At 33.1% G+C, this 14809-nt stretch overlaps 1 pseudogene; it reads right to left on the reverse strand.

The window, feature by feature from the left end:
• Positions 1 to 13823: 13823 nt before the first annotated feature.
• On the reverse strand, positions 13824 to 14384 carry LOC149563142 (cytochrome P450 750A1 pseudogene; annotated as a pseudogene).
• Positions 14385 to 14809: the final 425 nt, after the last annotated feature.

Consider the following 14809-nt stretch of genomic DNA (forward strand, 5'->3'; position numbering starts at 1 on the left):
CTGATGTACGGATACCATAATTTGATCAAAATTTAACTTTTTTCAAAAATTCTTTATTTTAACTTCAAAAAAATTGTATGCAAATTGACGGTATATAAATTAGTTTAAGAAAAATCATAATAGTTATTAAAGTTTTAGTGAACTTTGCTATTTTACATTTAGGTGCCACCTTTGATTAAAAAATAATGAAAAAATAGTAACTAAAATCATAATACTATAAAATTTATATTTTTGAAATCAAAATAGTGAGAGCTCTAATGGGTTTTTGTTTCATAAAAAATATTGATTGTGAAGACCCTCTATAAATTATGGCAAGGCATGAATTTCTTAGTTCAATGCTTAGCCAAATCTTGACAAGTCAAGGCATAGGCTTGGTCTCACCGAGCCTATCCCAAACCAAAATCCAAGGAAGGAAAAGTAATCCTGCCCCATGTTGTAATAAATGGGCACTCAATATTTGAAATTCAAAAATGGCTACCCATTTTGAAAAATTAAAATCAGCATTTAAAATGCATTTAAAATCTCCCAAAAATAATTAATTTGAAACTTTTTAGAAATTAGTACCCACTTTTTTAAAGTAAAAAATGGGTAACCTATTTTTTTTAAATGGGTACCCAATTTTGAAAAATTCAAAAAAAAAAAAATTCAAAAACGGGTACCCATTTTTTAAGACTAAAAAATAGGTGCCCTTTTTTTAAAAACAAGTACCCATTTCTAAATGAGTATGATCTCAATCCATGGACTTCCATGGTATTGAAACCCAACTTCTTGCATCTACCCTTACCCTAGCCTTAATTCTAAATGTTAAACCATGGTTATAAATGCTAGACCCTAATTGCTCAATAATTGCCCTAAATGCTAAAATCTAAATTATTAAACACTAAAATATTCAAATCTTAACCATAATTAAAAATTTCATAATCCTTAAAGATAGGATATGATCCTAAAATGTAAACCCTAATTGTAATCCTAATTTTTAAATAATAATTCTAAGTGCTAAACTATAATCTTAAATTATCATCCATAGATTCTATATCTAATCAATATTGAATGCTCATCCCTGATCCATGAAACATGATAGGATTTAGGATACTTCAACCTCTGTAATTACAACTTTGTAACCAGCTCCTCTATTGTCAAATTTGTTGAACTTCCACCATTAATGATCACTTAGTAGTATTTTCCAACTATCTTACATCAGGTCTTGAAAAGATTTCTCCTTAGGATAGGTTCCTCATCAATTCCCTTAAGTTACTACACAAAGTTCTTTTCACCATTAGATTTTCTCCAACTTCATATCCACTTGGTGAACCCTCACGATCTCCTTGATTTATAGAATTTTTTTTACCTTGTTCATTGTCACCAGAGTATCTACACTCAAAGGATCTCTATCCTTCTTTACCACATCTAAAACAATTACGACAAAAACTATCTCTAGAATAAGAATTACCTCTTCCTTGGTAAGAGCTAGTATCCCCACAAGGATGAACCTCAACCTTTGACACCACCTGACACATGGTGTGATAGAAATAGCTAGAGCCAAAGGCACACCTAACTATACAAACACCTTGCCAAGTAAACCCAACCGAAGAAAACATAGAGAAAAACAACAAGGAGAGAGTGAAAAAAATACTTTTATTGAATCATCTAATTATTAGCATAGATGTGCAGCTATAAGGCCTTCTAGGTTATAGCCAAATACAAATACAGCTTCAAGATCTATGATCCAACTTAAAATTTGCACTTCTAGAAACATCTACTTTCAAATCTATAAGTCCCACTGAACATAAACTAAATATGCTTACTTAAACTTACCAAAATAGCTTACAAAATATTCTCAATCATTACATAAAATAAAGTTGGCCTTAAAATAGTCTATATACATCCCAAGACGAGATTCTATCATTAAATTTACAATCCAAATTAAATACATAAGTCAGCTCAAACTAAGAACCAATTACTGAAAAACTCGATCAAAGAAGGAACCAAGGATCAAAAAATATCATGTTCAATCAATACACGAAGGAACACTCAGTCAACACTGGAACTCAATTAACACTAGACCTTGGTTAACACTAGAACCATGTTAACACTATTGGTTAACACTGAAAATCTGTTAACACTGTTGGTTAATATTGAAACTCAATTAACACTATTGGTTGAATGATTGATTCCCAAGTATAAATATAATAAAAATATACTTGGGGGGAGCGCAAGGTGAGGGGGGTGGGGGGGCGGGGGGGTGGGGGTGGGGGGGGCTAAATCAAAATCTTAAACACTTTCTCTTTTCATCAATTCATTCACACATTCACTAGTTGTTATATGCATGTAAGTAATGGTAAACTTATTGTAGCATGCAAATCTAATCTATCACATGCATGAAAGTAAACACATAACAAAATATTTGGTCACCCAAAAACCATCCAAGGTGAAGGTAAAACTGGGCTGGGATGACACCCACAAATCTTCATGACTATAGTAATAATTTTAACCTATAAGGTTACAATGTTTGACCACAATTTATGATCTATCCTGTAAGGGTTCTACCATATTGAAATCTTTTGAGACTATTAGGTCTCACCTTGTTAGAGGTTTTAACACTTACAATAAAGTAAGGAATCTATTAGGAGATTTACAAAGATATATTTAGACCACTCTATTAAGAGACATACCCTATTTTAAGTTGACTAGAACTAATTCAGTACCTAACTCTCAATTTTCTCTATAAGCCTATTTTGAGTCTTCTTTGCAAACCGATCCTCTCTTCTAATGTGAAAAAGTTTCTCTTCCCTTTCACTTCAATGATTAGGTCAGTTGTTTTGCTAGCGATAAAAAAATAGTTCTACTTGACTTTTTACCTAACTCATTGATCACAAAACATAGGCATTACTTGGGACACAAAGGAACACTCGTTCTACACTAGAATTCAATTAACACTAGAAGTCAGTTAACTCTATTGGTTAACACTACAACTCAGTTAAGACTACTAATTAATGCTAAAACTCGGTTAATGTCACTTTTCAATAATAAAAATTGGCTAACACTACTAGTTAATACTTAAACTCAATGAAATCTACTAGAATCAACAAAATGAGCAAGATTTCAAGGAAACCCAGTATGCTTCTACATTAGTTATCAAAACCAAGGATTTCAACTTTTTCCTTCTTAATCTTCTTAGTTAAGGAAATGAAGTCCTCAATGAAATAGGGAAGGAACTTTGGGCAGTAATTTTCAAGGGAGATGGGCTAAGCCTCATAATTTGAGGGTGTAGGCCTTTGAGAAATTTAAAAAGATGAAAAATAAAAGCTTGATGGTAGGCAAAATCATTTTCCCCCTCATTTCTCATTCTAATATTCCACATAAAATCCTCAATGGAATGTAACAGGAGAAAAGGGGAGGAAATACAATCTTTGTTCATAAAGTGATTCTGAATAGGAAAATGATAGTAATAACAGACCTTGACTCTATCCGCCATAGTAACATGGAGTATTATGAATAGACCATATCCTATAATTTAGGAAGCTTTTCCCTCACAAAAACACTATGGAATTGGACATGGGATTCATCAAAGAAAAATAATTCCTTGAGCTTTGTCTTGTCCTTAACTCTTGGTTTCTTCCTCCACAATTTCACTTCCATGGACAAGCTGGTAGCATTAGCTATCAACTCTTCAACGATCTTGAAGGAGATCTCATCAATGGTAACCACTTACTTCTCGCAATAGTCAATGAACTACCAAGTGACCATCTTTTCATGGCCCTCGATACCTTCCATGAACGGGATGAAACCTCTTTCCTTCAAATAAGACCACACAGCTTTGTCTTCCCAAACAACTCTCTCAATTCTTGATGGTCCAATCCTTGAATTAGCCCTCTACAAGACTCAATCACCATCAAGGTCCACAACCAACTCTTCTTCCCCTTCCTTAATATTGGCACCCATTTCCTTCATCAAAGTGTTGAAAACTAGAGCCAAACCCTTACACTCTAGGAAGTGATGCTTGAAATTATGAAAACCCCGACTGAATAAAGGCCACTCAGGTGTCATAACAATGAAGCTACAATAATAATTAGATTTCCAGATTATATTATATCTATGCTTTTCTTTTGAAACCTAGTTTTGAGATTTTTTATATCCATCTTAGATGACGTAAAATATCCTTCCCAATATTTCATTGAATATTGGCTTTCCCATTCCCATCACAAGTAATGATTGCTAGCTTTTTAGTTGAGGTAATGCAAGAGTAAATTATAAGTCTTCTCCAAATGTATCATCATCATAACCTCATGAAAACTAGGTCCATTGTGAAAAGAAACCCCCTATCATACATCAAGTTGTACACCATCATTTAAATGACTCTTTATGGAGTATTTAAGCAATTAAAATGTTAATAAGTGACATATTTTTTATTACTTAAATTTTTTCTTTATATACCATTTGATTTTAAAATAAAGTTGATAGGAGATAAGTTCCAATAATGATTATGAATCATATCTTTTTTCATTCTAACAAATTCATCATTGCCAAGTTTAATTTTTAGGTTATATTCACAAGGAATTATTAATAGTGAAGCTGTAAATTCAAAAACCAAAAATAGGTACTAAAATTTGCTAAATTACTCTAAGATATTTATGTAAGGAATATACCAAGGATAGATATTTATCTCTAATCTTTGGTTTCCAATAGAGATGGTATTCTAAATATAAATACAATCTTGGGCATTGTGGCCTATTATCCATCAATAAAAAAATTTGGAAGGGCCACGTACTAATAAAGTTGTTGATTATATTTCCTTAAAAAATGGATGGATATGAGATTTGATAAGGGTAAGTGGGATAACAATTACGATTTTTTATTCATTAACATAAATTACCAAAGTGATATAACAAGTAGAAGGGTGCAAGTGAAGCCAAAAGTCATGTCACTCAGTATAAGGATAACCATTTTTTGAGGATTCTTTTAGCTATGATTATATTTCATCATAGCTTTGTACATTTGGAGGTAAAAAAATTCCTTTCTTGAAGTTTCTCTTAGAAAAGGTTGTGAAAAAGAAGATGAAACTAGGATAATACAAAAAGTTGAAGAAAAACTAGAATAAATTATTGAGGATTCAAAAGAAATTCAAGAAGAGATATGAATTAAGTAAGGCTAGAATAATGGGAGGTATTCTAAATAAGATTGAGCTGAAAGAAATAATAGAATTGAAGTGAAATGTTGAAATATGGAATAATTTCTAGAATGATGGTATGAGGTGCTACATTAAAACTATGAGAGGATTTAAATGCATTTTGTCTTATAGATTTTCCAATTCTTGGGACAAAGGTATGATTATGATTGGTAACTTGAATTTTTTCATCACCCCTAAGATAATTGTAAAAGTGATTGGGCTTAAATGTGAAAGGGATTACATTGGACAAAAAACCTCAACGATTTACAGTCAGTTCAAATAGAGGTTCTTCAAGGATGATGAGAAATAAGAGATGATCAAATCTAAAAATGACTAGGATAGATTTATGCTCCCTCCTCCCATTTTTATTGTTTTATTTTGGGTCATGAAATATTATACTAGTCATTTTAATTTGTATCAAGCTTATCACTTTCCACAACTTAGTTTCCTGTGTAATGGGGACAATAATAAATGTGACATTTTTTATTCTTTCCATTGTTAGTAATAACATTGCAAGGGAGCAAAGGCCTATGGAATTGCTTCCTACACCAATCTTGAGAAGCAAATTATGAAAATTCAACTAACTATTGTAGAGATCTCAAGAAATGCATAATAGCATAATCAAAACAACAATAAATGCATAACACAATGATTACTATGGGGAAACCCTTATGGAAGAAAAAATCCACCCTCCAAAACCCGCACAATGTATTCTCAAATCAATAAGATCACAATACACTAACAATGCAAGTTCTTATAGGAGTGCATCACCACAACTCAAAATCAGACTCGGACACATAGAGACTCCTTCTAGCACCCAGTCTTGCAAACAAAACTCGATGATTCAAACACCTCCCCAAGCCCTCTTTTTATAGTGATTTACAAATTGGAAACCATTTGTGGTCTTACAAAACTATGGGCCAAAACCATGGGTAAAACAACCATGCCACATGTTATTCATTTGTCATTTGTAACTCCAAGAATAGTATTTTTGTCCATGATTTTGTCCTCTAGTTTAGACCCCAATAAAATTCATACAACGAGTTGTTTATACTCTAAAAATAGTCATCCTATATTGTACTAGGGACAAGACACATTTTTAACAACTCATACACCTTTTTCCAACTCATAAACATGTGAAAAACTACCACAAACAAATTCTAGAATTTTCTACAATTTTCTAGAAAAAGCTTGCAAGGTTGAGACACAATTCTCAATATTCTCCCACTTATCAAACACCTTGCAAGAGTTAGGGGATCCAAAGTGTCATGGATTTAATTGCTAATGGTCGAGAGACCCATACCTTCTGAACACCATCTAAATTTCTTTGTGCTCATCAGATTAGTTAATGCATCAACAACATTCACCAAAGTCTCCTCCACATTCTCTAACTTCACCTTGTTTTCCTCAACCATATCTCTCACAAAATAATATTGTACATCAATGTGCTTGGTCCTGGCATGAAATGCCAAGTTCTCCACTAGGTAGATTACGCTTTGACTATCACTATAAATTTTCACTACACCCTATTTGAACTCTATATCTAAAAATAGTCTCTTAAGCTAGATAGCTTCCTTGTAGGCATGAGTAGCTACCATATACTTTGCCCCTATAGCTAAAAAAGTGACCACAACTTATCACTTTCTCATCTAATTGATTGCACCATTGAATAATGTAAACACATATACACTAGTGGATCTTCTTCTATCAACATCGCCAACCTAATTTGAATCCACATAGCATTGAATATCCAAGGAATGCTCATTTCTTGTTCCATGGAAACATATAGAGTACTCTGAGGTACCCCACAAGTATCTGAAAACTCTTTTTACTACATCCCAATGTGCTCTTCATGGATCAGACATGTAACGAGAAAGTACTCCCACTACTTGGGAAATGTCTAGTCTTGTATAGACTATAGCATACATCAAACTTCCAATAGTACTCTGATATGGTACTTGACTCATCTCTTCCATCTCCAATGGGGATGAAGGACACTATGAGCTAGAAAGCTTTGTTCCCATAGTAATAAGAACACTCAATGGTCTAGAATCATGCATATTGAATCTTCTTAGAATATTACCAAATTACTTACTCTGGCCTAGCCAAAGGTTTCTATTTTGTCTATCTCTTATAATATTCATTCCCAAAATGTATCTTAGTGCACCAAGATCTCTCATTTCAAACTTTGCTAAGAGCTAAGATTTTAATTTTGTAATCAAACCTTTCCCTTTTCCAATAAACAACATGTCATCAACAGATAAGGTAATAACCAAGAAATAATCACCATTAGACTTGTAGTATATACAATGATTAGATTTGGATCGTACAAATCTCAAACTCAATACATATGTATCAAACTTCTAGTACCACATTAGAGGATTTTGTTTTAGACCATACAAGGATTTCTTCAATTTACAAACCAAATAAATTTTACTTTTCACCGCAAAGTGTTATGGCTGTGTCATATAAATTTCTTTCTCCAAATCTCCATGAAGGAAAGATGTCTTCACATCCATCTGCTCAACTTCTAGATCATAAGCTGCTACAATAGAAAGTAAAAATTGAATGGATGTCATTTTTTCTATAGGAGAAAAAATTTCACCATAATCAATTCCTACAACCTAGGAGTAACATTTTGTAACCAATCATGCTTTATATTTCTCAATGCTTCCATCTAAACCCATCTTCCTTTTAAACACCCATTTACAACCAATATGCTTTTGTCCTTTAGGAAATGGTACAAGGTCCCATGTGTCATTCTTCCTAAGAGCTACCATCTCTTCTTCCATGGCTATTTTCTAGGACTCTGAATCGTTCATACCAAGAGACTCTTCTACAAATTTCAATTCATCAATATTAGCATTCAAAGAGAATATACACATCCAATCATTAAGAGGATATCCATACCTTTCTGGTGCTTTACTCTGTCTACTAGACCTTCAATCAAGATCTAGTTTAGGTTCATGTTCAAGTTCTCCCTCTTCCTCTGATGATTTAGAACTAATATAACTCTCTTCAGTATCTCATTCTTCTAAGGTCCTTGATTCAACTTTCTCAGGTGTAGCAGGAAGTTGAATCACATCTTTCTTTTCTTCTATCTGTTCTAGCTGCACTATAACAAAAAAAGGCTTAATTTCTCTAAATGTAACACTTCTAGAATAAAATACCTTTTGTGGAATAGGATCCCAAAGCCTATATCCTTCTATACCATAACTATATCCGATGAAGATACATTTGATAGCTTTTTTGTCCATTTTTTTCTACTTCTCCTTTGGCACATGAGCATATGCCTCACAACCAAAAACTCTCAAATGTCTAAGTGAATACTTATGGCCTGACCATGCTTCCATTGGTGTCTTATCAACAAGAACTTGTGTAGGAGACATTTTTTTCATGTAGAAAGTAGTGGCTATAGTTTTAGCCTAGAGCTTTTGTTCCAATCTAGCTCCATTCAGCATACTCCTAGCCTTCTCCATCAAGGTCCTATTCATTCTTTCTCCAACTCCATTTTGTTGTGGAGAATATGGATTTGTCTTATCTCTTTTAATGCCATAATCTTTAGAAAATGTGTTGAAATCATTGGAGCAAAATTCACCACCATTATTAGTTCTCAAACACTTTATCTTCTTTCCAGTCTAAAACTCAACTATTGCTTTAAATTCCTTGAAACAACTGAAAACTTTAGCTTTACTCCTAAGGAAATAAACCCATGTTCTTCTACTGAAATCATCAATGAAAGAAACATAATAAACTAATCTACCAATAGAAGGAACATCAACTAGACCAAATACATCCTAATGGATTAGATCCAAAATGCATGAGGACTTATCAGAGCTTGAGTAAAACTAAATGTGGTTTTTTTTACCATAGATACAATGCTCACAGAAGGGTAAAAGCCCAAACTTGTGTCACACTTTTGTAAAGGAAAAGTCTAACAAAAGTATAAACTTTCACCTTCAATGACATAAAAAGGGTATTATTATTTAGAATTTGAAATTGAAGTAAACTAATGAAATGTGTAGAAATGGATGACATTTAGGATTACAATTTTTAATACTTATTTGGAGTAAGAATTGATATATTTTCCTAATTTTTATAGATATTTTTTTTGTTGCTAAAAATGCTTAAAATTAGAGGTTTTCTTCTCACCACAAAACTATATGGAAATAAATGTATTTTCATTTGACCTCAGACTATGTTATAGATAACATATATAGCTAGAACAATCAAAAATAAAAATTGACTTTAGACTTATATTTTGTATTTTATAATGATTCAAATTTCAACTCACTTGAAATAAACAGTTTTCATTTCCCACAACATTTTTCAAAAAAAATCTATTCAAACCAAAAGAAAAACTATACATTCTAAAAAAGGACTCTCTCCTCTAGAATGTCATAAAAATTTTAAATTTTTTTTATATGATTTAATACTTTTTTCTTTCTCAAAATCGACATTTTTACGAGTGTTAAAATATGTGCTTGTAGAATATTTTAATTATAATATAATATATCTAATTAAAACACTATAAACTCTATATGAAGAATATTCTTTGCTTTAAGCTCTATTAATGGGGTTTATATATTACTCAAAAAGTATAAGAAAAAATTGTAAGAGTTTTTGAAACGTGATTTTTTAAAAATAATTTTATTTCTCTAGTAATTGAGTACAAACTAGTCTAAAACATTCATTTAATAGACATTTCCAACTAAAAAAGTGTGAGACCATATATAACTTAGCTAGAATGAATTTATCTAGATCATATGTTTGAAAAAAACTAATTTTTGGATAGGAATACTGAAATTCAATCATTCTGATAAGTCAGCTTGAAAGGTGATAGAGCTTTGTACTTTTAACCAAAAGTCAAACTCAAGATTGCAGTCATTCAACCCATCAACAAGGTTTTTACTTTTCAAGGTTCATAGACCCTTCTCACCTATGTAGCTAAGTCTCTAGTGCCATAACATAGTCTTCTTCATAGGTAACTTTGATTCAGTAGATAGAGCACTATTGGGTACCAAGAAATGACAACCATCTATTAAAAGAGAAACCCTCTCCTTCTCCAACAAAGTAATTCTCTACAGAGTCTTATCAGAAGTACTATTGCACTCAATTGTGCATGCATCAAGCTAGTACAATGTACCCAATCTGCTTCCACTTGCTACTACCATAGCACCCCTAACCATTTTCACACATGCTTCAGAAAATTGTACATGCCCACCTGCATCTATTAGTTTGCTAATAGATAAAAAATTTCTTGCTAGTCTTGGGATATGCAAGACACAATGAAATCTTCTAATTCTTCCATGAGAAAATTTCACATGAATACTTCCATGACTAAAAAAATCATGAAATGAGTTATCACCCAAATACACCTTACCACCATCAAACTTTTCATACTTACTAAACCAATTTTTCTTAGGAGTCATGTGAAAAGATGCACCCGAGCCTATCAACCATGATTTTCACCCACATGAGTGATCAAGGTTGTAATGAAAACATCTCCATCTTCATTCTCAGACTTAGAATTAGAATCTTGTTTCTTCTTCTTTTTCTTCTTCTCCTCTTTGTAGTCCTTTTGGAAGTGTTTAGGTTTGCAACAATTCTAGAAGATCGCCTTAGACTTACCATGAGATTTTAATCTCCCCTTATTCTTGAACTTGAAATGGCTATGCTACTTTTCATTCTTGACTCTTTCTTTTACTCTTCCTCGAACACTCAAAGCCTCTTTGGCATTCAAAGAGACCTTCCTTCTCATCTCCTTAGAAAGTAAAGAAGCAACAACATCCTCCATCTTCAAGACAACTGAAGTGCTTCCTATGGCCATGACAAGGCTATCACATCAGTCTAGCAATGAAAATAGAAAGATTTGGCACCTTTCTTCTTCATCAATTGACACCCCAACTGAGGTTAACTGAGTTAGCAACATATTAAAAATTTCTAGATGCTCATAAATCTGTCCACCTTCTTCCATTCTCAAGGAATATAACTTCTTCCTCAAGAAAATCTTGTTCACAAATGATTTTTCTTGATAGATCTCACTTAGCTTCTTCCAAAGCTTCTTTGCAGTAGGTTCTTCATGGAAATTAATTAAAATTGAGTCTGCAAGACACAATCTGATGAGACCTTTAGCTTTTATGACTGATTAATCATACTATTTAGCTAAAATCATATTTGTGGGCCTCAACTTTTTCTCATCAATCACATTCCATAGATCTCGATCATTCAGTAGATCATCAATCTTTAGCTTCCACATCTCAAGTTTGTGCTAGAAAACTTCTCTACATCAATCCTCCTTGATATGCTTGCCATCTTTGCGATCTTGCAACACAGAAATGAAAACCTATGCACAAGCTTCAACTCCAACCTTGATTAGCTCAAGAAACCCTGTACCCAACAAATAGAACCAAAACTAGCTAGACTCTGATACCATTTGCAAGGAAACAAAGGTGCATGTAATCATTTCCTACACGAATCTTGAGAGGATGATTATGCAAATTCAACTAACTATTGTAGAGATATCAAGAAATGCATAATAACATAATCAAAATAACAATGAACATATAAAATAATGATTACCATGGGAAACCCTTTTGGGAGTAAAACCCCACCCTCCAAAACTTGCACAATGTATTCTCAAATCAAGAAGATTAGAATACACTTGCAATGCAACTTGTTATAGGAGCATATCACCACAACTCAAGCTCAAACTCAAACTTAGAGAGACTCCTTCTAGCACCTAGTCTTAGAAACAAAATTTGACAATTCAAACACCTCCCCAAGCCCTCCTTTTATAGTTGTTTACAACTTGGAAAATATTTGTGGTCTTACAAAATGATGAGAAAAAACCATGGGCAAAACAACCATGCCACATGTTCCCCACTTGTCATTTGTAACTCCAAGAAGAGCATTTTTCATCCATGATTTTGTCATCTAGTTTAGACTCATATAAAAAACATATAATGAGTTGTTTATACTCTAAAAATAGTCCTCCTATATTGTACTAGGAACAAAACACGTTTTTAGCAACTCATACACCTTTTTCAAACTCATAAAGAAGTGGAAAACTACCACAAACAAATTTTAGAATTTCCTACAATTTTCTAGAAAAATTGTGCAAGGTTGAGACATAATTCTCAACAAACATTGCAAGTGTTGATAGTCCCACAGTCCACTAGGGGCTGATTTTGGTACTTTACTAACATATTGTTTCCAACTGGCCTCATTTTGGTAGAAGATTGATCAATATAAAAGATGCTAAGGGAATCATCTCCTCGATTAAAATTGAAGAGAACTTTAATTCTAATCCCAAATCTTAATCTTAACCTTGAAACATAGGCTAAACCATAATGCTAAATGGAAAACCCTAACATAAATGTAAAATCATAATACTAAATGGTAAACCCCAATAAAAAAATTTAAACTATAATTCTAAATATTAAAGTATAATCATAAGTACCAACCTCTAATCATAATTATAGACCTCTAAACCTTAAATCCTTACTCTAACCCTTATCTTGATAAAAGCCTAACCCTAAGAAAATTCCAAATAAAAGATAATTAATATTAACTACTTTGATGAATAAAGTATTGAATATCTTGAGATTAGTTAATATGTAATTATATATTGGTTATATAATAATTATATAATTATTGACATGTAGATTTAATTTCTATATTTATTGCACATAGAATCTTGTAGTGTTATCTATAACAAGAATACTTGTCAGATATAGTTTAAATAATCAAAACTCTATATTTATTCTTGTCACCGCTTCAATGGATTGTAGTTATTCCATTCCCATCATCTAAAATATAATCATTTATGATGTAAATTAATTTTTTCGTGATTGAACACCAATGGACTGACAAAATTGACACATTGTCTTTGCACAAAACTTAGGGTAGGTAGGACAATGATATTTAAAGTGTCAAATGGAGAAAAATGTCTCTATTCCATCTTATATTTCCATCATAAATACAAAAATTGGTATCCACCAAAGAAAAATAATCCAAAAAAATAAGTTGTTGATGTAAATTAGGTTTGATGTTTTTGAGACATTTGTTGTTGTCCTGAGAATTGTGACAATTTTGATAGCCACTTGTTCATTTTAAACATATTTCAGTTGTAATAAACAACCAAAATTTAAGAAAAATTAGATTGTATGAAAATTGAGAGTTTGAATAGATCGTATAGATATGATTTGTATGTACATCATGATGAAAGGATCCTAAACCTAGATACGAAAATCACATAACAAAAAGAAACAAAGAGCACAACTTCAAACCATTGCAATCGAAGCAACAACCAACATCACTTAACAAAATAATAAAAGACCATCCTCCTAATATTTTTAATTGAGACAAACTAATCTAACCATACTACTAAAATCACCCAATCAAATGTGAATGAAAGATTAATAAGAAATCTGATAGATAAAATAAATATTCTTACAATCACTAATAACCAATCAATATGATTTATACTTTGATGAAAATAACAAGGAGGTCAACTATCACCAGCTTCATAATTATATTGATACGAAAATGAAATCATACATATAAGTGGGAAGACGTAATCTTCGCATTTAAGATCTTATTTAATAACTAGTATCCCGAAACAGAAATTATTGTGGAGCACTCTACTTATAATTTAAGGGCTGGTAGACAGCCTGAAGGTGGGACGAGCCAGAAGGTGAACTCTACTGGGCGTGGTGACCCCAAAGAGTTCTGTCATATCTAACTCTCCATCCACGCTCCAGTCGAAACAATGAACAAGCTGAGCCAAAACAAGGTTCATGCTTACGTCAGCCATGGCTGCTCCTGGGCATTCTCTCCTTCCTGCTCTAAAGGGAATCATATTGAAATACTCTTTGTCTTTCACAACATCAACCTTTTTATCCATAAATCTCTCTGGCTTGAATTCCAGAGGATCTTCCCATACGGATGTGTCTCTTCCAATTGCCCATGCATGGAGAATAAGCCTGCTTTTCTGGGGAATGAAGTACCCACCAACTGTACAATCCTGTGCGGATTCGTGGGGAATCAGCAAGGGTAATGGAGGATGTAACCTCAGCGTCTCCTTCACCACACACCGCACGTACTCCATCCTTGCTAAATCACGTTCACTTACATTCCCCTTTCTGCCTACAACTGAATCAATCTCCTCTCGCATTTTGTTGGCCACAGCAGGGTTTCTGATAATCTCGGTCATTGCCTATTCTAATGTCGTAGACGTCGTTTCAACTCCGCCCAGGAACATGTCCTAAAAACATATGAAATCCTCATTAGATCAAATAAAGGACAAAGAACAACCAACAAACTTGAAAAAAGAGCATTTGGGCTTTGTAATAGTTACGCACAAAAACAATGGCTTCAATATTTTCTGTTGTGATTGGCCTTCCATCGAGGCTTCCCATTTATACGAGCACGTCAATGATGCCATTTGTAGCACCCACCTTTTTCTCCTCCTCCTCCTCGCCCCCCAACTTCATCCTGCTCTGCTGCTGCTCCTCTATTATCTTTCTTATCAACTGGGCGAAAGCAATGTGTACCTTTTTCATCCGCCCCTTCACTCCTTGCAAGTCCATCCAGTCCAAGCAAGGAATGAAGTCCCCAATGTTCACAACTCCGATTGCA

This window comes from Cupressus sempervirens, chromosome 4, assembly GCF_028749045.1.
Source record: "Cupressus sempervirens isolate cs-2001-9-10 chromosome 4, ASM2874904v1, whole genome shotgun sequence".
Classification (NCBI taxonomy): domain Eukaryota; kingdom Viridiplantae; phylum Streptophyta; class Pinopsida; order Cupressales; family Cupressaceae; genus Cupressus; species Cupressus sempervirens.